This window comes from Bubalus bubalis, chromosome 2 (genome assembly GCF_019923935.1).
Source record: "Bubalus bubalis isolate 160015118507 breed Murrah chromosome 2, NDDB_SH_1, whole genome shotgun sequence".
NCBI classification, from domain to species: Eukaryota; Metazoa; Chordata; class Mammalia; order Artiodactyla; family Bovidae; genus Bubalus; species Bubalus bubalis.
In genome coordinates, this window is record NC_059158.1 from 92,324,345 (window position 1) to 92,350,039 (window position 25,695).

Below are 25,695 nucleotides of genomic sequence, written 5' to 3' on the forward strand. Positions count from 1 at the left end.
GCAAATAGTCATGTCTAAAAAGTGTTTGTTTATTTTCAAAGAACACATATATTTACCATTTTAGAATTATTTTTAGATTGCTCCCAGATAATTTTGGATCACATAAAAGGGAGATAAATACTAATGTCATTCTGAAGATATCTCAGATGCAGAAAATTTAAATTTGGCCTAGCAGTATACCCGGAGAAGGCAGTGGCACCCCACTCCAGTATTCTTGCCTGGAAAATCCCATGGATGGAGGAGCCTGGTGGGCTGTAGTCCATGGGGTCGCTAAGAGTTGGACACGACTGAGTGATTTCACTTTCACTTTTCACTTTCATGCATTGGAGAAGGAAATGGCAACCCACTCTAGTGTTCTTGCCTGGAGAATCCCAGGGACGGGGGAGCCTGGTGGCTGCTGTCTATGGGGTCGCACAGAGTTGGACATGACTGAAGCGACTTAGCAGCAGCAGCAGCAGTATACCACACATCCTTTTGCTTTCTGAAGAGGTGTTTTAGATACTTTCTATTGCAATTGTGCTTTTATCAATATATCAAGGGCCTGCTGAACACAATTCCTAGAGACTATGTCACTTAAAGTGACACACTTGTAAAACATTCCCTAGATGGATTATTGTCAACTTCTGGCAACAGGATAACCTCTATGGACAAATTGTATCAGTAAGGGCAAATATCCTCACTTACCTAAAGCACAGCTGGTGAGATACTCACCAAAGCTTATCTCTTAGATGAGGGCATTGCAGCCAAAAAGAAAGTGGCAAGAATACCCTTGTAATAGTTTAGCAGTTGAGTTGTCAATTTGGAAAACTTGGAAGACATGAGGGAAAGGAAATTTTAATAGTGAGGTCATGTGAAATATAGTCACTCATAGGATATTAATGGAGAGAGATGTCTAGGTTTAGTCCTTACATGGAGCAGTCCCAGGAAGCCAAAGAGCACAAGTACTCAATCAGTATTGAGTAAATGAATCAAAAATAAATGAGAGAAAAGGGGAGGTTATTCATTCTTTTTTGTTGAGCACCTACTGTTTTAAAAGGCTTTGTATCAGATTCTGTAGGTACATACTCATGTCTACCAGATTTCATTAGACAAAGTTGTGATAAGGCCACACCTGACTTCAAATGAGGCTGGGAAAGGCTGAGTCATGTGAACAGAAGGACAAGGAAAATTATTTGATGGACACATAGGCTACTCTTGCCAGAATTTATGTTTTTATCCTATCAATCAAATTCTTCCTTTCAAACATATACCACACATACCCTTTCCACTTCCCTGGTGGTGTGGGCGGTTCTTTAAGTCTTAAGTCCTAACTTTGCTGTATATATATCTATATATGTATATGATATATATATATATCTATACATGTATATGATATACATATCTATATATATATAGATATGTATATCTACTATTAGAATTTCCTTTTGCCTATATGCATACATCGGAGAAGGCAATGGCACCCCACTCCAGTACTCTTGCCTGGAAAATCCCATGGATGGAGGAGCCTGGTGGGCTACAGTCCATGGGGTCGCTGAGAGTCAGACATGACTGAGCGACTTCACTTTCAGTTTCCACTCTTATGCACTAGGGAAGGAAATGGCAACCCACTCCAGTGTTCTTGCCTTTAGAATCCCAGGGACAGGGGAGCCTGGTGGGCTGCCGTCTATGGGGTCGCACAGAGTCGGACACGACTGAAGCGACTTAGCAGCAGCATATGCATACATACATATATACACAGATACACACTATATCTATATTAATATGTAGCATATATGTCTATAGATATTATTTTTAAATAATAATTGATTTTACATAAAGAGTCAATGTCATGATGGATACACTTTCTTTTCATCTCTCTTTGAAAGTACTTATTTTAAAATCTAATCTTTCATTGAGGATATATATTTTTTTCAAGGATTTTGGCTTTCTTTGGTGTCTCAATTCCAACTCTTCAGCTCACATATCTCCAGGATTTTATAATTTATCCTTTAATATCCATTAAATCCCAATTCCTTGGTTACCAAGGTTCACAACAACCACACACTGTCTGTCAATTCACACCCGCAACCAGAACAGCTAAATCTTGCATTCACTTCTATTTTAGGTTTTTAATTTTTCTCCAGGGTCTGCCCTTGGAGATAACTCATTGCCTCATGAGGTCAGCTCTGCACACAAAAGGCCTTATGTTATATTTTCTATATTTCTAAATAAGTTTTTCACAGTAGGGGGTTTTGTGATAGCTAGTCAGTCATATTACTGGATGGAGAAGGAAATGGCAACCCAATCCAGTATCCTTGCCTGGAGAATTTCATGGACAAAGGAACCCTGGCAGGCTACAGTCCATGGGGTCGCAAAGAGTCAGACATGACTGAGTGACTATCACTGATATTATTGGAAATGCAAGTCCTGGGACTGAACTTTGGCTGGACTATGCTATACATTTCAGGTTGCATAGACCTTGTAGCCATAATGAAAGAAGGGAGGATTGTAGCAAAGAAAAACTGGTCAATTTTATAAAAGTTGCAATCTACCATGTAGGTATTGCATTTCTCATTCAATTTTAAAGTCTTAAGACTTAGAACATACTTTTAATATAATCTACTTAATTACTACAACACTGTTTTCTTATATGTGAACTATCGGGAAGCCCCATATGTGAGTAAACTGAGGGCAAAAATAGTCACAGACTTTTTCAAAGATACAGTGCTACCTCACAGGGCTCTTGACAATATCACATGCCTTCTTATTTATTACCTTCTATTCATAGAAACTTTGAGGAACTTAACTGAGGCTTAGCTTGACTAAAATTGCTGTAATATGTTTAAAGTGATCTAAAATAATTTTTTCTATAAAAAGAAAGCAAAATACAAGAATATCCTCAAGACTAAGAAATGCATTATGATGTTAGCTATAGCAAAAATGTAATTTAGTATAAATTATCATATTCACAATGAACAGGGCAAGAAAAGTAAATTTCAAGGGAGTAAAATTCTTTAAATAGGATAAAATTCAAAGGACATTCACACAGAAATCTAATTTAATAGTGATAATTGGTTCTGTTTAATTTCACTTGTATCATAGCCAAGGTTTTTAACTTTTTCCCCCCAACAATGTAGTCAAGTTTCTAATTCTTTCCCTAGAGGGTTTACCAATGTCCAGAAATGTTGGATGGAAGCTTGACTATGGGTTAGTGTTGCAAGATTCAGAAAACAAGAAAATAGGACACCCAATTGAAGTCGAATTTAAGGTAAACAACAAATAAATTTTAGTATAACTGTATTTCATAAAGGCACAAATATTACATGGGACATACTTACACTAAATATTTAGTATTTGTTTATTTGAAATTCAAATGTGACTGGTGCATGTGCATGCTAAATCACTTTAGTCATGTCTGACTATTTGGGACCCTATGGACCATAGCCTGCCAGGGTCCTCTATCCATGGGATTCTCCAAGCAAGAAAACTGGAGTGGGTTGCCATGCCCTCCTCCAAGGGCTCTTCCTGACCCCAGGATCGGACTCGCATCTCTTACATCTCCTGTATTGGCAGGCTAGTTCTTTACTACTAGCACCACCTGGAAAGTATAACTGGTAACCTGTATTTTATCAGATAACCCAACTATGGGTAATATGCCAGAGGGGCAAGGGGGCCCACAGCAATGATAGCTGAGTGCTGAGTCCATAATTTCCTGATTTTCTTGGAAAAAGATTCTTAGAGTTTTCATTTCACGGACTCTCCACTTCTACTTTCCTTGCTCTTTTCTGTTTACCTACTTGCTCCTTTTTATAGTATTGAGGAAGTCGAATATATTAAGTGCTTCCCTGACAGCTCAGTTGGTAAAGAATCTGCCTGCAATGCAGGAGACTCTGATTTAATTCCTGGGTTGGGAAGATCTGCTGGAGAAGGGACAGGCCACCCACTCCAGTATTCTTGGGCTTCCCTTGTGGCTCAGCTTGTAAAGAATCTGCCAGTAATGCAGGAGACCAGGGTTCAATTCCTGGGTTGGTAAGACCCCCTGGAGAATATATTAAAAAAAAAAAAAGACAAACTCATGTAGATTAACATTTCAACTGGAAGTTCTGTTAATTTGTGTTTATACATACACACATATATACATCAATTCACACATATATCAATACACACATATCACAATTCAATGTTGTTTTCTTCTTTAGGGAGTAGAATTTCAATTTTATTCTCAATTCTTCCAACACAATTATATTTAGAGAATTAGATATTTTCTTATCTATTTGATTGCTAAGTTCACCTTAATGGTTAATAAATAAGTGGAATTCTCACACTGATTCAGTAATATATCTCCCGTTACCTTGTGCCACCATGAAAAGTTTTTATTTATGACCATACCCTCATCTGCCCTTTAGCCAACATTCAATCCATTACATGTACATTTATGTCCATTCTGTTTTCCTCTTTTTGCAGACCTCAATCTTTCTGCCAAGACCTTGATCTCTGATGTGGAACTTTGTCAAATGCTGTCTGAAAATGTAAGAGCACACTCTTCACTGCAAGAGGACAAAGCCAGTGTCTTCTTTTAAAGGCAGGAGGGTTCTGAATGTATAAACATTGGTATTTCCTGTTGGGCCTCTGTCAGACCCAAGCTGTTCCAGATATGAAATTTTGATTAGAAATTTCAAGAGGTATTGTATGGAAGGGCATCACTGGTCTGTTGTCTGGTGATTTCATAGTTGACAAGAAGACTTCTCAAACCATCTGTCAATGGCTGAGGAAGAAGACAGAACAGTCAGTGCTAAGCATTGCCCCAGAATGGGCAATGGGAGTGAAGAAATGTTTTTCCCTTCTTTTTTTTCTCAGCTAAAACTATCTGTGGTAAAGGTCTTAGGAATAGATCAATTTGACTGCTTTATCCTAAGAGAGGCTTGGTGAACTGTGAATGAATATTCAGCCTTTTTAGAGAAACATTGATTACATTTTAGTAGTTGGTATAGGTTTTATGAGCGAACATATGTTTCCTATTCCAATTTGCTTTGGGATGAATGCAGTTCTTTAGAACAAAGTGCCATATATATATATCTGTGTCTCTGTACCTATCTATCTGCTGATAAGAATTCTCTTTTAAGAGCCAAATAAATCTCGAAAGACATAAATTATCCAGATTTTTATTCAGCTAAGATTATAATTATAACCCTTTTCATACTCTGTTAAAACTTTGTTTAATTTTTCCCTAGTCTTAATTTTAGGAATGGAGTGTACTGGTAATTATCTGACCTTAGCTGATAATGCAAAGGGAAAACTGTAATGTAATCTCTGTCTCTTCTCCACTGAGTCTGAACACCCCTTACTGGGGATCAAAATTGTGGAGAATAATATATATATATATATATATATATATATACATACACATGTTTTACATTGAAAAGACCTAAACACTCAAGTTTCTTGCAAAATTTTCTGAATTTTATCTTTAACTATTGACATCCATGTTTTCAAAAATTAAATACTTCAGGTGACAAAATAAGGACCAAATATATTTGTTAAACATTTTATGTATGATGATCTTATAATCTATTGAGCACTTATTTGAAAACAACATTCAGGTAAAATAGTAATACATTTTCTTTTAAAATGTTTCAAGCTCTACAGAAGTTATCAAGAATCATACCTTTACCTTTTTCCTCAATTGTGCCTATCCTCAGACTTTACTACTGTGTGTTTCAAGTATTTGTTCCAAGTTTAGGTACAAATATATGAATATAGTTATCTTTGATGCTTTCTTCTTTGAATATTGTAAATATTGGAGTCCTCAGTTGTTCAGTCTTCTCTCCCTTTTCTGTACATTCTAATTGTGGAGTTTTCTTTCTTTCTTTTTTTTTTTTTGAGTCCACAAATTCTTTAACATTCCTTTTCCCTCATTGATAGGTAGGGCCCAAGTACCCGCCTCCTGAATTTGTGTGGGTTCATGACTTCTTTGACCCACAGAGTATAGTGGAAGTCACACTGTGTAACTTCTTAGTCTAGGTTATAAAAATTAGGCAGCTTCTGTCTCATTTTCTTCAAAGACTCTCATGGATATTATTCTCTTTGCTATGTCACCTTGCCACAAGAAGTACAAGCCATATGCAGAGATCATATGTATGCATTTTAGTCCAGATTCTAAGTAAACTCTTCTAATTGACCAGACCAGTCACCAAATATGTGAGTGAAGGGCTCTTTGGGTGGTGGTCTCCACGCAGCCATTCCCAGACATTCTGGAGAACAGACCATTTCTGTTTTTCCTTGTCTGAATTATCAAACCACAAAGTCCCTGACCGTATATATAGGTTGTTGTTTGATATCAATAGATAACCAGAACACTAAGGAGTCTTATTTAGTACCATGGCTTTAAAAACTATCTATAAAAAATATATTATTGATATGAAAATAACTAACTCCCTAATCTGTCTCCTTAGCTTCCTTCTTTAAGCTTTCACTTGGATATGCAACAACTACTTATATAATAGGATTTTATGAAAATTAAATGCGCTAATAATATACAGTAAGAGCTCAAAACATATTAAGCATTACATGAGTATTGCTTATGTTATTAATATTAATTCAAGCCTAAGATGATAAAAGCTCAATTCTTGATTCTTGCAGGTTTAACACCTGCCCCTCCTCTTGTCATGCAATCTTAGTAAATTGTTCTACCATCCATCCTGACTGCTCATGGCCAAAATCTTGAAATCTTGTTTGGTTTCTTTCTCACATTCCACCTAACAGCAGCTTCTGTTGCTTTGCCTCCTAAGTATATGAACTTTATCTCTCCAACTAGTGCCCACCACTGTAATCTGTCATTTGGATCACTGTAACATTTCTTAATGGATCTCTCTGTTTTACTCTTGTCCTCTACAATTCATTCTTCATGCGGGAGTGAAAGTGACAGTTCTAAACACAAATCAAATTATGTTACCTGATATAAACCCTCCAACAATTATTTCATTGTGCTTTTAATAAATCCAAACGTTATGCTATGGCCCATGTGGCCCTATGTGAACTGACCCTGGTCTACATCTCTGCTCTCAAGCCTCACGTCTGCTGGGTCTTCTTTTTCCTTCAAGTATTGGCATTCTCTGTGCCATACTGGGTGTCTTCTTTTTCCTTCAAGTATTGGCATTCTCTGTGCTGAAATTCCATTTCCCTTCTTTGGTTTGCTCCTCACCTTCCATGTTTTTGCCTGAATGAGCCCTTTTCAATGCAGCAGTCCCTGACAACTTTATCTATTATTTGCACACACACCTTCTTCCATTCTCCATGGTGTTATCTGTATTATCTTCTCTACCACACTTTTCAGTGTGTGAATTGTTACTGTTTGAATAACTTCCTTATACAGTTATTTGTTCATGTTATTGTGTTGTTGTTCAGTTGTCCAGTCATGTCCGACTCGTGACCCCATGGATGCCAGCATGCCAGGCCTCCCTGTCTCTCACCATCTGCTAGAGTTTGCCCAAGTTCATGGCATCAGTGATGCTGTCCGGTCATCTCATCCTCTGATGCCCTCCTTTCCTTCTGCCCTCAACCTTTCCCAGTATCAGGGACTTTTCCAATGAGTCTCAGTTTGCATCAGACGACCAAAATACTGGCGCTTCAGCTTCAGCTGCACTCCTTCCAGTGAATATTCAGGGTTTTTCTCCCTTAAGATTGACTGGTTTGATCTCCTTGCTGTCCAAGGGACTCTCAGTAGTCTTCTCCAGAATCACAGTGCAAAGTTCTTTGGCGCTCTGCCTTCTTTACGGTTGGTCCCACACTCACAACCATACGTGACTACTGGGAGCACCATAGCCTTGATTATGCAGACCTTTGTCGGCAGAGTAATGGCTCTGCTTTTCAACACACTGTCTAGGTTTGTCAACATTTGTTCATGTACTTGTTAACATTCCTTGAGAGGAGGGACTCTATCTTTATCATGGGACAAAGACTGGTGTATAGTAGATAATTGACAAGTGTTTCCTGTATGATGCCTTTCTTTTCTCCTTCCTCACCTCTCTCCCTTCTTGTCTCTTTTCTCCCCTCCTCCCTTCCTTTCTATTTCTGTCTCTCTCTCTGTCTCTCTCTCACTATGTTATGTACTCTCCTTTATATAAAAGTTATTGTTAATCTATAATACACATATATGAGTTGCTTTGTGCTCTTAATATATTTTATTTAATTTATTTATGGCCATTTTGTGCCACATGTGGGATTTTATTTCCCTGACCAGGGGTTGAACTCACACCCCCTGCAGTGGAAGCATGGAATCTTAACCACTGAACTGCAAGGGAAGTCTTGATGTGCTCTTAATATATTTTAGACATACTTACATATCAGTGTATTTAGTTCTAGCTTATACTTTTAAAGAGCTTCCCTAGTAGCTCAGATGGTAAAGAATCTGCCTGCAATGCAGAAGACCTGGGTTTGATCCCTGGGTCAGGAAGATCCCCTGAAGAAGTGAATAGTCACCTATTCTCGTATTCTTGCCTGGAGAATTCCATGGACAGAGGAGCCTAGTAAGCCACAGTCCATGGGGTTGCAAAGAGTTGGACACTGCTGAGGGACAGACACTTTCATTTTCACACTTTTAAAGAGTGTCAAGGTATTGTATTGCATCAATGAGTCATAATTTAATCATTCTATAGTAAGGAATATTGACATGGTTTATCAATTTCTTAAAAAATAAGCAGCCAATGTTATAATGAATATCCTTACATACTGTTCTTTATTCATGCATGCTTGTGTTTCTCTAAAATAGAACAGAGGAATTTTCCTAATAATGGCAATTTAAAAAGATTATCTCAAAAATGGATTTACTAAAAATATAAAAACTCGCCCATTTTCTCACCTTTATCAAACTTGGTTGTTAATAGTAACATTTTTCCCCCTCATTGTTTGCTAAAACATAAAATCTTATTTTAAAATTGTCTTAGCCTGAATTTTAGTGAGGTTGAATTATGTTCTTGTATTTATGGGCTAATTATATTTCTTCCCTGAGTTATTTTTTCTTACTCTTTTCTTATTTTTCCATTGTGCTGTACTTTTCTCATGATAGATTCTGGATATAAGTATTTTGATTCTTGTATGCACTAAAAATTGTTTTCCTAGTTTTTTGCCTTGCTTTTTTATCTTTGGCCATAATAACTTTTAAAACACAGAAATATAAAAAACTTGGAAAAAATATCAAATGTTTCTTTTATGAATTTTGGATCTTGTACTTTAGAAAAGCCTTTTTCATTTTGAGACTACTAAATATTTTCAATTTTTTTTCAATACATCATATTTTTAGAATTTTACATTTGTTCCTACACTTATCTGAAATATACTTTTGTTCATGTTGTATGTGTTTATGAAATTGATCTTTATATTTTCCAAATGCATAACCAATTATCATGTGGTCATTCACAGTACAGTCCATTTTCCCTACATATTTCAAAGTCTTAAATGTTGACAGAAGCATTTTCCTCTTTTGGAACTCTATTCTCTTTCATTGGTCAATATGTATATTCCTGCAACAAATGCACACAAAGAACTACTATAGCATTACTTTATAACATGATAATATACTGACAGTATAGAATAGGCCCAAACTTGATTATAAATTCTATCTCCTGGAGAACTGAACTATAAATACTAATTGCCCTATCTAAGTACAAGTTCAAAAATGACAAAAGCCAAAAGAATTGGGTCTGAAATATAAAAAACAAACAAACAAACAGATCTTACCCTTGTGAGTCCAAACATATGAAAGCTGGGTATAAAGAATATGTAAAAGAACAATTATTTATTTAGATTTTTATACTTTTCTTATGGATGGGAATAATATGATATGATTGACTCTTGGAAATAATTTTTTAAAGTTTAAATACACTTTAATATGGCAAAACCAATACAATATTGTAAAGTTAAAAAATAAAATTAAATTAAAAAAATAAATAAAATTCAAAGATAAAAATTAAAAAAAATTTTTAAGCAGGAGAATAGAAATGGACATATAACTTCCAAAACCCTAGATAAATAAAGGAAAAATGGAGAAAGAAAACCCAAACCAGCCAACCAATGTCAGAAAAGGGAAGAAAAATACAAGAACAGTAAGAAAGCATGCTAAGGATAGCACCTAAAAAATTGAAGCACCTAAAAAATGAGCAGCAATAATCCTAGGCAGACCAGTAAGTCATGATAAATATTAATGGATTAAGCAAGCTTTTAAGATAGAGACCCTTATTTGTCTTTTTTTTCCTTTGAAAAAGCATGCTGTATGCTATAAGAATCCCACAGAAAACGAAATCACACATAAAAATAAAAATAAAAAATGTATTTATAGGCCATTACTTACACAATATGATTTGTGATAAAAATGTCAAACCAAAAACATTAAATAAGACAGAGGCACTCTTGTGTGCTGATCTCAGCCTATCAGTAGGTTATTTCTATCTTTCTCAGAAATAGACAAAATGAGTCAATAAAAAAAGTAAATAAACAATAAAGTGGATTTAAATAATATATATATATATTTTTTGCATCAGATGGACAGGTAAAGTACATTATAGTCAAATTTTGAAGACCAATTCACAGAGACTGTTGAATAAAAATCATGGACAAATAGAAAAGCAACAAGGATATATTGTATAGCACAGGAAATTAAAGCCATTATGTTATAATAACTTTTAGTGGAGTATAATCTGTAAAAATACTGAATTACTAAGCTGTATATCTGAAACTAATATTTTAAGTCAACATATTTTAATAAAAATGGGCAATTTAAAAGAAACTCTCTAGAAAAGTTTAATACACAAAAATAAGAGAACCTGTATATTTAATCATTAGGTAATAAAATAAACCTCAAAAATGTCCCATGACCTACTTGTTGTTCAGTCTCTAAGTCATGTCCAATTCTTTGCAACCCTATGGATTGCAGCATGCCAGGCTTCCCTGGCCTCCCTCCCTGGCCTAATAACGGGACATTTTAAAACATTCTACATAACTCTTGGGTATAAAGATGAAAATGCAATTGAGATGGCAAACTATTTTGAAATGAAGATCAAGTGATGCCTGTATACTCAGTACTTGTGAGTTAAAGCCAAAACAAAAGTCAGATAATGCAATTTATCACCACAATTTATTTATTAAAAAACAAGGGAAGTAAAACATACCTTACATATTTTATAGAGGAAAAACCAGAAGATAATGCCATAAACATAATATTTCTTAAGAGCTTACTGTGTGCCAACCACATTTCTAAGTCATTTGCATATAAATAAATTGATACAGCAAAATGATTTTAAAGAGGTTGGCAAATTACTATATTGATTTTATAAATAAGAAGTTGAAGCACAAGAAGCTTAAATAAATTGCATAAGGTCACTCTGATAGCAAGTTGGGGAAGTTGGCAACGACTCTAATCCAGGATAGATAAAATAGGAAAAATAAACTAGGCTGCATCATTCCATTCTGAAGATTGTCTTCTGAAAGGATCAACTCAAGAAGCCAAACTCATAGTCAGTCTGATTAAGTAGAAAAGTTTTAAAATGCAAAAATATATATTAGAAATATAAAAAGGTAGAATTACAGATCCCCTCCCTAGTGGCTCAGATGGTAAAGAATCCTCCTGCAATGCAGGACATGGGCAGAGTTTAAAAACTTTATGAGAATACTACACCCAACTTTATAGTAATATGCTTTATAATCTGGATGATATATAAATGGATAGATAAAATTAAATTTAAAACTGTCTCAAAAAGAGATTTGTAAAGTCATTTTATAGATTTTATAAGTTTACATAGACTAATATTTATAGAAGAAATTGAAGGTATTCAAGGATTACCTTTGAAAGTGAGTAGCCCACATTTTGGGAGGAGTATAATCATTTATTCCATAAATATTGTGTTCAGAGTAACACAGCCCCTCTACAGAATGCCATGACTCTATCAGCAAAGATAAATTGGAGATTCATTCTTAATGTTTTTGGGTCTAACTGACCCCTAGCCCTTAATTTTATGGCTGCTCCTTAGAATTCAAAGAGTCTTAACCTTTTTTTGTGGGATGAAATGCATTATCAGTCTAGTGAATTCTTTGTACCTTTCTTAGAAAAAATGTTTTAAAATGCATGCAATCACCCACACAAGTACATATGATCATAATACATAGGCTTATAAAGAAAACCAATTATATTTAAAAGTTTTCTAGCTACAGAGTCCTTGGAGGGGAAACAAATTAAGAATCCTGTGAAGGTCTTGTCATCAAGCTATTGTCATTTTAATTATATGATATTTAAATTCCAGTGGATTTTTAGTGTGGCCCAAGAATCACACATTTCCACAGTCCATTCACCCTCTTTCCCTCCTAGATGACTGTTATCATCTTCTCTACTCACCTCGAATCTCCAGTGCCTCCTTCTAATCCTCACTCTCAGCAGTGGAAAATTCCTTTCCCTCCTCTCTCTAAGTGAACAGTTAGAAGATAATATTCTTAAGGTTTTACTACTACATCTAGTTGTTTACCTTCTTCTGTGCCCATTTACTTTACCTGTTGTGTGCTCAGTCAGTTGTGTCTGACTATCTGCAGCCCTATGAACTGTAGCATTCCAGGCTCCTCTGTCCATGGGACTTTCCAGGCAAGAATATTGGAGTGGGTTGCCATTTTCTGCTCCAGGGAATCTTCCTGGTCCAGGAACTGAACCTATGTCTCCTGCGTCTCCTGTATTGGCAGGCAGATTCTTTAACACTATGCCATCAGGGAAGCCTGTTATCCTGTTATTAAAGAAATTTCTTTTGTCTAACAATAAACTTTAATACAAGTATATTTATATTATTTTACTAGATATTTACATTTAGTCTAATTACTTTAATATAGATTCTACCAATATTTTTGTTACCACCTCCACCATTATGAAATAACTAGGTCAAAATATGCTTTATACGGAAATTGGCATTTGAGCAAAAGTAAAATTGGGAATGAGATGATTTCAGGACAAAAAAATTTCAAAGCTGATATTTAGTAATTATGAATGCAATATGCATATATGCTTAGCTGTGTCCAGCTCTTTGCAACCCTATGGACTATAACCCACCAGGCTCCTCTGTCCATGGGATTTCCCAGGCAGAAATACTGGAGTGGGTTGCATTTCCTCCTCCAGGAACTTCCCTATCCAAGGGTTGAACCAACATCTCCTGTGTCTCCTGCCTTGGCAGGCAAATTCTTTACCACTGAGCCACTTGGGGGCCATTTTTTTTTAATATATAATGCATAGTTTTTTAATGAAATAAATGATACAGTACATATTTTAAACTCTCAGAATTTTAAATCTGTTTCTAGCATTTTGATAACTGTTTTAGAAAATTATTAATAGCCTACAATAGTGATTCAAAGAATAGTTTAAATACCTATAGGCTTCCTGAAACACCTTCTAAAAAGTCTGCAAAGTCAAGCTCTTTTTATGATACACTAAGATGTTCGTGGGAAATAGATGGGGAGACAGTGGAAACCGTGTCCGACTTTATTTTTGGGGGGCTCCAAAATCACTGCAGATGGTGACTGCAGTCATGAAATTAAAAGACGCTTACTCCTTGGAAGGAAAGTTATGTCCAACCTAGATAGCATATTCAAAAGCAGAGACATTACTTTGCCAACAAAGGTCCGTCTAGGCAAGGCTATGGTTTTTCCTGTGGTCATGTATGGATGTGAGAGTTGGACTGTGAAGAAGGCTGAGCACCAAAGAATTGATGCTTTTGAACTGTGGTGTTGGAGAAGACTCTTGAGAGTCCCTTGGACTGCAAGGAGATCCAACCAGTCCATTCTGAAGGAGATCAGCCCTGGGATTTCTTTGGAAGGAATGATGCTGAAGCTGAAACTCCAGTACTTTGGCCACCTCATGCGAAGAGTTGACTCATTGGAAAAGACTCTGATGCTGGGAGGGATTGGGGGCAGGAGGAGAAGGGGACGACAGAGGATGAGATGGCTGGATGGGATCACGGACTCGATGGACGTGAGTCTGAATGAACTCCGGGAGTTGGTGATGGACAGGGAGGCCTGGTGTGCTGTGATTCATGGGTCGCAAAGAGTCGGACATGACTGAGCAACTGAACTGAAGATGTTTTTGGCTTTCTTACTTTCATTCTCTCTTGAGTGCCATGGAGTTTTCCAGAGGCCACATGGTATCTGATTACATCTTTGCTCTGAAGGCTAGTGGAATGTATGATGTGTAGTTTTGTGTTTTAAAAAGTTTACAGCTTAAATCTCTAATATGATAAACATCAATAAGAAAAGCATAAATATGCAAAAATTCTTTGAGTTCTTTAATAATGATTAAAAATATAAAGCAATTCTGATACCAAAATGTTGGAGAACCACTGTTGTAGAATGATATGTAGTACTTATGACTATCCTAGGGTTGTTGAAGTCTGGAATGTATGTTCATGTATGCTAAAAGACATACATAGGCCACTCGATATATATCTCAGAATTAAGAGTGGAAAACTTATTCTGTACCTCAGTGATTTAGAACATGGTTTCACATTGCAGATGGGCTAAAGAGGAGAGAACAAGTTGACTATGAGCACTATGTAGGGAACAGTTTTTAAAAAAATAAAACTTAGGAATGGAGAAGAGAGCTTCCAGGGAAAAATATGCAGTTTGTAAAAACTCCTCTTTCATTTTGGCTTTATTCATCTCCACCTACCCCAAAAGCCTTCTCACCCACCACCAATACACACACACACACACACACACACACACACACACACACACTTACATGTACATATGTGTGTACATTTGCACATTGAATATTACTGCTTGGGTCATTAGTAATCCATTATCATTTTATAAAGATCATTGTATTTGTATGGAAAATGCATAACAAAGTGAGAAGTATTTGGAAGGGGGGAAGAAACAGAGTTTTGAACATACTTTGAGGAAGAATTCAAACTGTACCAGCAAAATATGAGAGAAGTCAGTTTCTAATCTGGTTGCTAGAGTAGATGTTAGTATTATCTGTCATGGACTGAATGTTTGTGTCTCCCCCAAATCATATGTTGGAGTCCCAACTCCTCAATGTGCCCACATTTGATAAGACCTAATGGAGTTAAGAAGGTTAAATAAAATCATAAAGATGGGGCCCTAATCCAATACTTGGTATCCTTATAAGAAAAGATATAGGAAATCTTTCTCTCTCTTACTCTGTGTGTGTGTGTGTGTGTGTGTGTGTGTGTGTATGTGTGTGTGTATGTGTGTGTGTGTCTTGGGAAGACACAGTGAGGAGGAGGCCTTTGCAAGTCAGGAAAAGAGCTCTCATCTCAAATCAAATAGTGAGGAAAACTAATACTGGATTTCTAGCCTCTAGAACTGTGAGAAAATAAGTTTCTGTTGTTTAAATCATGCAGCCTGTGATATTTTATTAATATAGCCCAAGCTAAGATATTATAAAGTAAGATACAGAAATGAGGTGGACAAGGAAATAGTGCAGACAGATTTAAGAAACAAATAATGAACTGCAAAATATTACTTCCTCCCTAAACCAGTTAAGTTGCATGAAATTTCTTGATATATTTGACAATTATTTTGGTTTAAGATTTCTTTTTTTTTTTTTTACAATGTTATCTGAAAATTAGAACTCATTAAAAATTCATCATTGCTCTTTAACCCTTTAGTATTGAATTAGGTTCTCAGATTAACTGTGCTTGAATGGGAATGAAAACAGTTGATGTAGAGTTGGCCAGGAAGATAAGTGATAGCACAGGCATTAGGTATAGTGCCTAATGCCATCTATGGAACAATAACAGGGTCATGCATAGAGTTTGAGGAGACCTTGCAAAACAGGAAGTCCTCATTTTACTGATAGGAAAGATTAACCCTAAAGTTGTAAAGATTTTTGTCCATGATCTCACAAACAGTAAAAGGGAGTGCAATGAAACTCAAATATTTTTACTCATAAAGCTTTCCACTTACTAATGACTTCCAAGTCATACTTTAGTTGAGTATTTTTGGAAATACTTATATACAAAGTACTATTATGAAGGTCAAGAAACAACAGTTAGAACTGGACATGGAACAATAGACTGATTCCAAATAGGAAAAGGAGTCCGTCAAGGCTGTATATTGTCACCCTGCTTATTTAACTTATATGCAGAGTACATCCTGAGAAATGCTGGGCTGGAAGAAACACAAGCTGGAATCAAGATTGCCGGGAGAAATATCAATAACCTCAGATATGCAGATGACACCACCCTTATGGCAGAAAGTGAAGAGGAACTCAAAAGCCTCTTGATGAAAGTGAAAGAGAAGAGTGAAAAAGTTGGCTTAAAGCTCAACATTCAGAAAATGAAGTTCATGGCATCCGGTCCCATCACTTCATGGGAAATAGATGGGGAAAACAGTGGAAACAGTGTCAGACTTTATGTTTTGGGCTCCAAAATCACTGCAGATGGTGATTGCAGCCATAAAATTAAAAGACACTTATTCCTTGGAAGAAAAGTTATGACCAACCTAGACAGCATATTAAAAAGCAGAGTTATTACTTTGCCAAGAGAGGTCCATCTAGTCAAGGCTATGGTTTTTCCGGTGGTCATGTATGGATGTGAGAGTTGGATGTGAAGAAGGCTGAGCACTGAGGAATTGATGCTTTTGAACTGCGGTGTTGGAGAAGACTCTTGAGAGTCCCTTGGACTGCAAGGAAGTCCAACCAGTCCATCCTAAAGGAGATCAGTCCTGGGTGTTCATTGGAAGGACTGATGCTGAAGCTGAAACTCCAATACTTTGGCCACCTCATGAGAAGAGTTGACTCATTGGAGAAGACCCTAATGCTGGGAGGGATTGGAGGCAGGAGGAGAAGGGGATGACAGAGGACGTGAGATGGCTGGATGGCATCACCGACTTGATGGACATGAGTTTGGGTAAACTCTGGGAGTTGGTGATGGATAGGGAGGCCTGTCGTGCTGTGATTCATGGGGTTGCAAAGAGTTGGACATGACTAAGTGACTGAACTGAACTGATTAAAATATTGGCTATATTTTGGCACTTTTTTTATTAAGAATTTACTTTTTTTTTAATTTTTTAATTTTTTTTTGTTCTTCAATTTTATTTTATTTTTAAACTTTACATAATTGTATTAGTTTTGCCAAATATCAAAATGAATCCGCCACAGGTATACATGTGTTCCCCACCCTGAACCCTCCTCCCTCCTCCCTCCCCATTCCATCCCTCTGGGTCGTCCCAGTGCACCAGCCCCAAGCATCCAGTATCGTGCATCGAACCTGGACTGGCAACTCGTTTCATACATGATATTTTACATGTTTCAATGCCATTCTCCCAAATCTTCCCACCCTCTCCCTCTCCCACAGAGTCCATAAGACTGTTCTATACATCAGTGTCTCTTTTGCTGTCTCGTACACAGGGTTATTGTTACCATCTTTCTAAATTCCATATATATGCGTTAGTATACTGTATTGGTGTTTTTCTTTCTGGCTTACTTCACTCTGTATAATAGGCTCCAGTTGCATCCACCTCATTAGAACTGATTCAAATGTATTCTTTTTAATGGCTGAGTAATACTCCATTGTGTATAAGTACCACAGCTTTCTTATCCATTCATCTGCTGATGGACATCTAGGTTGCTTCCATGTCCTGGCTATTATAAACAGTGCTGCGATGAACATTGGGGTACACGTGTCTCTTTCCCTTCTGGTTTCCTCAGTGTGTATGCCCAGCAGTGGGATTGCTGGATCATAAGGCAGTTCTATTTCCAGTTTTTTAAGGAATCTCCACACTGTTCTCCATAGTGGCTGTACTAGTTTGCATTCCCACCAACAGTGGAAGAGGGTTCCCTTTTCTCCACACCCTCTCCAGCATTTATTATTTGTAGACTTTTGGATTGCAGCCATTCTGACTAGTGTGAAATGGTACCTCATAGTGGTTTTGATTTGCATTTTTCTGAGAATGAGTGATGTTGAGCATCTTTTCATGTGTTTGTTAGCCATCTGTATGTCTTCTTTGGAGAAATGTCTATTTAGTTCTTAGGCCCATTTTTTGATTGGGTCATTTATTTTTCTGGAGTTGAGCTGTAGGAGTTGCTTGTATATTCTCGAGATTAGTTGTTTGTCTGTTGCTTCATTTGCTATTATCTTCTCCCATTCTGAAGGCTGTCTTTTCACCTTGCTAATAGTTTCCTTTGATGTGCAGAAGCTTTTAAGGTTAATTAGGTCCCATTTGTTTATTTTTGCTTTTATTTCCAATATTCTGGGAGGTGGGTCATAGAGGATCCTGCTGTGATGTATGTCAGAGAGTGTTTTGCCTATGTTTTCCTCTAGGAGTTTTATAGTTTCTGGTCTTATGTTTAGATCTTTAATTCATTTTGAGTTTATTTTTGTGTATGGTGTTAGAAAGTGTTCTAGTTTCATTCTTTTACAAGTGGTTGACCAGATTTCCCAGCACCACTTGTTAAAGAAATTGTCTTTAATCCATTGTATATTCTTGCCTCCTTTGTCAAAGATAAGGTGTCCATATGTGCGTGGATTTATCTCTGGGCTTTGAATTTTGTTCCATTGATCTATATTTCTGTCTTTGTGCCAGTACCATACTGTCTTGGTAACTGTGGCTTTGTAGTAGAGCCTGAAGTCAGGTAGTTTGATTCCTCCAGTTCCATTCTTCTTTCTCAAGATCGCTTTGGCTATTCGAGGTTTTTTTGTATTTCCATACAAATTGTGAAATTATTTGTTCTAGCTCTGTGAAGAATGCTGTTGGTAGCTTGATAGGGATTGCATTGAATCTATAGATTGCTTTGGGTAGTATACTCATTTTCACTATATTGATTCTTCCAATCCATGAACATGGTATATTTCTCCATCTGTTGGTGTCCTCTTTGATTTCTTTCACCAGTGTTTTATAGTTTTCTATATATAGGTCTTTAGTTTCTTTAGGTAGATATATTCCTAAGTATTTTATTCTTTTCGTTGCAATGGTGAATGGAATTGTTTCCTTAATTTCTCTTTCTGTTTTCTCATTATTAATGTATAGGAATGCAAGGGATTTCTGTGTGTTGATTTTGTATCCTGCAACTTTACTATAGTCATTGATTAGTTCTAGTAATTTTCTGGTGGAGTCTTTAGGGTTTTCTATGTAGAGGATCAAGAGCAGTTTAAGGTTCACATCAAGATGGAGGGAAATGTATAGTGATTTTCCATATATTTCCTGTCCCCACACATGCATGATCTCCATCATTATCTATATTCCCCAACAGAGTGGTACATTTGTTTCAATCATTGAATATGCATTGACATATCATAATGTTCTGTAGTCCCTCGTTTAAAGTTCACTCTTGGTGTTGTACATCCTATAGGTTTGGTCAAATGTAAAATGACATCTAGCCATCATTATGATATCACACAGTATTTCCACTGCCTTAAAAATCTTGTGTTTTCTATCTATTCATCTCTTCCTTCACTCTGTCCTTCAACCTCTGGTAACTACTAAACTTTTATCTTTTCCATAGTTTTGCCTTCTCCAGAATGTCTTATATTTGGAATCATGCAGCATGTAGCCTTTTCAGATTGGCTTCTTTCACTGAGTAATATGCATTTAAGCTTTCTCCATGTCCATCCATGGCTTGATAGTTCATTTCTTTTTAGTTGTGAATAATATTCCATTGCCTGATGTTCCATAGTTAATTGATCCATTCACCTACTAATGGACATCTTGGTTACTTCTAAGTTTCTCCATATATAAATAAAATTTCTATAAACATCTATGTGTAGGTTTCTTCATGGACATAAATTTTCAACTTCTTTGGGGACATATTTCTGTATCATATGGTAAGAAAATGTTTAGTTTTGTGAGAAACCACCAAACTCTGTTCCAAAGTGGCTGGAATTTTGCATTCCCACTAGCAATTAATGAGAGATTTTTTTGGTCCACCTCCTCACCATTATTTGGTGGTGTCAATTTTCTCCATTTTGGCCATTCCAGTATGTGTTTATTGATATCTCATTTTTTAAATTTGCAATTTCCCAATGACTTCTAACATGAGCATCTTTTCATATGCTTATTTGTCATCTATATATTTTCTCTGATGAGTTATCTGTTCAGGTCTTTCAGTTCAGTTCAGTTCAGTTTCTCAGTTATATGTTCAAGTCTTTAGCCCATTTTTAAAATTAGGTTGCTTGTTTTCTTATTGTTGAGTATTAAGAATTTTTTTGTATACTTTTGATAACAGGTCTTTATTAGATATGTATTTTGCAAATATTTTCTCCCTGTCCCTGGCTTGTCTTATTTTCTTGACATTGTCTTTGGCAGAGCATAAGTTTTAAATTTTTGTCAAGTTCAGCTTATTAATTATTTTAATAGATTGTGTCTTTGGTGTTATATCTAAAAAGTCATCACCATAACCAAGGTCATTGGTTTTCTCTTACATTATCTTCTAGGAGCTTTATAGTTATCCATTAAATCTGTGATCCATTTTTGAGTTAATTTTTAATCTTTGATCTATTTTTGAGTTAATTTTTGTGAAAGATATAAGGTTTTATATATAAAGGTTTTTGTATATATAAGGTTATATATAAAGCTTTTTTCATATATAAGGTTATAAGGTTATGTATAAGACATAAGGTTTTATCAAGATTTTTTTTCATGCATTTGTCCAGTTGCTCTAGCACTTTTTGTTGAAAAGACTGTCTTTGCTACATTGTATTGTCTTTGTTCTTCTGTCAAAGGTCAGATGATATTTATGTGGGTCTATTTCTGAACTCTCCTATTCTGTTAAATGATCAGTTTTACTTTTCTTTCATCAATATGACAATGTTGTGATTCATAGTAAGTATGAATAGTACTTATATACACATAGTACACTTTCTATAGAATGTGTAGATTCATAGTAAGTCTTAAAGTTGGATAATGTCAGTCCTTCAACTTTGTTCTTCTTCAATATTTTGTTTGCTACCCTGGGTCTTTTGGCTCTCTAAATGAATTTTAGAATCAGTTTGTCAATATTCACAAAATAATTTGCTGGGATTTTGATTAGTATTGTGTTGCTCTATAAATCAAATTGAGAAGAACTGACATTACGCCAGTATTTTCTTTCTATCTGTGAGCATGAATATTCTCTCCATTTATTTAGTTCTTGTTTGACTTCTTTCTTTGTGTAGTTTTTCTCATATAGATCTTGTACATGCTTTGCTAGATTTATATGTAAGTATTTAATTTGGGAAAACTGGTATAAATGGTATAGCATTTTCATAGGTAAGCAGTTAACTTTGGGGCTTTAGCCTTGCACTCTTCACTCTTGCTATGTTCACCTACTCATTACAGGAGCATTTTTGTCAATTCTGTTAAAATTTCTTCATAAATATTCATATCAGCTATACATAAAGATGGTTTTATTTTTCCCTTTCTAATTTGTATCCATATTCTTTTATTTTCTTGCCCTATGACATTACATATAACTTAAGAAACACAGGATGACTAGAGTGGGCTTGAATTGGATAATTTCCTTTCCCAGGTTAGTTAGACTTGGAGGATATCCCAGAAGGATAGGTTCAGGTTAACTAGTTTTCCCTGAGGGCAAACTTTGTTAAGAACAGAGTGCTCTGATGTATTTCAAAATGGTTCCTTTTTTCCTCCTGCTGGAAGAAAGAGGAGATTTTTCAGTGATAGTTACTGTGGGCACATTGTTGAGCTTCTGGAAGCAAATCTCCCAAATCAAACATTTTGGAAGTCCCCATGTTACTGAATTCCCTTGGAGTTTTTAACTCTGTGATTTGTCTACAGTGAGCTTCTAGCAACTCATCCATTACAGTTCAGGTTTCCCTACCTAGTACTGGTTCCCTCCCCACTTAGTGGTGGGAACTCCTTGTCTCCAGCAGTCTCTCCAATCTGAAGGACTGTGGTTTTCCCTGAGGCCCCCACCGTCATACAGATCCAGGAAAGCTTGTTGATTTTTTAGTCTCCTCAGCCTTTTTTTTTTGGTCTTAAAACATTTTTTTTAATTTATTTTTTTAATTGAAGGATAATTGCTTTACAGAATTTTGTTGTTTTCTGTCAAACTTCAACATGAATCAGCACTAGTTAGGAGGTTGCAACTTCCAAGCTCCTGACATATTCACTAGAAAACATTCTTCCTTGGATAATTTTCTTTAAACTTTTAATTTTTCATTTTAAACATTTATTGGTCTGAATCATGCAGAAAAGAAAAAAATAATGTTAATAAGTAAATAATTCTCAGCCAATGTTCTTTGAGTGTCACACTTTAATAGTAGAGATTTGTGCTTAATCTCTGCTCCAAATATTTTACCTCTCCAGTTAAATGCTATTAATGTTTATTGAGCATAATAACTAAAAATTGCCTTGAATAAAAGCAAAGTACATTTTACCACATTTGGTAGTCCTCTCTTGCTCTTAGGGTTTTACTTTTTCCAGTTACTATGTAAAAGACACGTCTCTAGGGAGGTATAGTACAAGAATGTTCCTCTTTTGACTTGGGATGTCTTATTGATTCCTTTATTTTCTTCACTGTTGAGCCTATGCTTGCCAATACAGCCCCCTGTAGAGAGATTTTTTAAAATTCCCAAATGTTTTGAAGAATGCTTTAGAATGTAACTTCTGCCAGAATCTAATTAGACAGGAAACCTGGATTTGGGGAGACATTCTTTATAACTGGCTTATTTTTTCTTTATCCTTATTCTCAAAAGGAATCTTAAAAATATTGTCTTCATAATTATTCCTTCTCCTTATTTTTGGCCTTTTCCATAATGGCTTAAAAATTCTTCTAAACAATAAGAACAAATGTTATAAACAAACTCTTTCACAGGCTTTTTCTTCCTCACATCCTCCTTCTCTTCCTACACTCTGAATAAAACAAAGGCAAAACCTCACAAAGCAGATTTTCATGAAGCAAATGCAGAAATCATAAATCTAACAAAATAAGGCAGGGTTAATTTTTCATGACTTATCAATACATTTAGCTTTTCAGAATGACTTTTCTATCATATCTGAGGGATGTTGATCACATAAGTAACGAGCTAGCCTGGTGGTGGAAAGACTGCTCACCATTCTGGCATTGATTCTGCCCACAGAAATATGCAGCAAGTTACAAGTGGAATTTACCCTTTGGCCTTTAGCTCCCCCTCTTCTAAAACCAAGAAGTATTGTTTGCACTGTGGGACCAGCTTTTCCACCAGCTAAAAGTGTTTGTAGCTTATTACTAAATGATCTTAAAACAGCTCCTGGAAATATGGAACTTCTTTTTTCAGGAGCACAAGATAAAAAAAAGACAGAGAGAGAGACCTACAGTTACCAGTTAAAAAAAGTGAAACCACTAATATTCTTCTAGATTTTTGTTTTTTTCTTGACATTTTGTTTGGTGTTGAAATCATATTAGAAACTATGACCAGAATTATATGCATCTAAGAAGACACAGTGATTCTCAATATTCACATTCCCACTTACTCATCACTTTCTTTACTTATCTTTACTTACTTTTAAGATAAAGTTTACTTATCTTTACTTTTAAATTCTTGAAATGAAGGAAAATAAGTTGTAGGTATTTGCAGAGTTTCCAAAAATAAGGTTGGTATGCTCAAATAAAAGATGTCCAGTAGTCAGGAGAGAGAGATTTGTCTTCTAAAGGAATAGAGGACAGAAACTGGTATGTTACAAAAATAAGATATGCATAAGAAAGTATAGAAAATGAAGAACATAAAAACTGCCTGAATTTTCTTTTATGCAGATAAATATAGATAATTTTTGGATAATGCAATTATTATATTTTTAAAATATAGTCCTTATCATGTGAATGTTAGTTGTTATAGCTACTTATATCTTTTTACATTCAAGAAACTAAAGACTAAAATAGAGAATTGTTGAAGTTAGTGCCGGAAGTTGAAAGAAAATCAAATATACCTTCGTGTCTCTCAAACCTGCCTGTTACTGCTGAGTGCTCAACTCTCCATGGTAATATTAATAAAAAGTACATGCAAATAATGTTTCATGAGGGAAAAAAATGGCTAAAATACACAATGCAAGTGGGAAAAGAACTAAAGCTAGAAAGTGTTAAAATGCCAAATGTGATTTTCTTGGTTTAATCATCTCAGATTTCAGATTAAGAACTGAGATTTATTTAAGTCTCTTTTGTTGAGGCATAAGGATGGAGTTCTTGTCAGAAAATTGTTCACTTTTCTTGGCTGTAGTAACATTATAAATGCCATACAAATACTGTTTTTCTTCATAGCCTGCCAAAAAAAGTGGTAATAAAGAGTTAACTAAATATATCCACATCGCAAAACCATTTTAATTTTAATTTTAGAAAAAGATTGTAGTTAATTCACTTTTAAAGGCTGCAAACTTTCTTAATTGTAAAAAGTAAAAATGGAATTTATATGTGAAAAACTGTATGGTTTGCTAAGAAAAAGAGAAAGAGACAGAAAGAATGCACCCACTCAAAAATGATTGGTAATCACTCTCAAATCTTTTAAGAGAGGAGGGTGATATTAAGAATGAGGATGAGTGTTAGTTTAATTTTATGCTCTCTAGTTTCCATAATCTCAGAGGATGTAAAGTGAAAAAAGACTGACCATATATTACTCTCTGTTTAGTTTTCTGGTCTGAATTTCAGTGCTGTCTTATATGTTGTAACAAGATACAAAATGCTCCCCCTTGCAATACCAGTGCTTTAATTCCAAGGGGATACAATTCCTGGAACTGGAATTATAAAAAAACAAATTATGAAACATTTTCCAAAGTGGTTCTTTCTCCAAAATGGCTGTAGTTTTAAAGGATTACAGATTAGGTACTCTTTTTCCTAGTTGGAGGTGACAAGGAAAGGTGAAAAGGGATGCAGAAACAAGCAAAATACAGGTATTAAAAAAATTAACTTTATTGGCATATGGTTTACATGAAATAAACTTCACAATGTTTAATTGTACAATTCAATGAGTTTTGAAAACCTTTACGGTTGGATAACCCATACCACAATCATGACACTGGATTTTTTCATCACCTCCATAGGCTTCGTTTCCGTGTGCTTCCTTGTTGCCAGCCTGCCACCAACTTCTGGCAAGAACTGATCTGTTTTCTATCTTTGCCTTTTTTAGAATTTTATATAAATAGAATCATAGAGTATGCAGTCTTTTGTTTCTTTTTTTCCTTTAGCATACAAATTTGAAATTCATCTATATTGTTATATATATCAGTAGCTTTTTTCTTTTTGTTGTTAGTTGTATCCTGTTATATGGATTTATTTATCAATTGATAAACTTGAGTTTTTTTCTATTAGTAATAAAGACTTTATGAACATTTGCATCCATGTCTTTGTAACAATATATAGGAATGGAATTTCTCTGTCATATAGTAAATTTATATTTAACCTCATAATAAATTGCAAAATTGTTTCCTAAAATGGTTATAACCATTTTGCCTTCCTTCAAGCAATGTATTAGAGTTCTAATTTCTCCATATTCTCAACAACACTTGGTATCTGTTCAAATCTTTTGCTCACTTTCATTTGTTTTTAAAGTGAGATTGTTTATCTTTCTGTCAGTGAATTTTAAGGCTTCACATATCCTTGATTTAAGTTTTCCTTTTTTTAATAGTGAATAAAAGTTTTTCATTTTGGGCAAAGCCCAAGGCATCAATTTTATTCTTTTATGGATCCAAGTTTAGGAATACTATCTAAGAAACGTTAACTGTCTTAACGTCACAAGGATTTTCTCCTCTGTTTCCTTTTGTTAG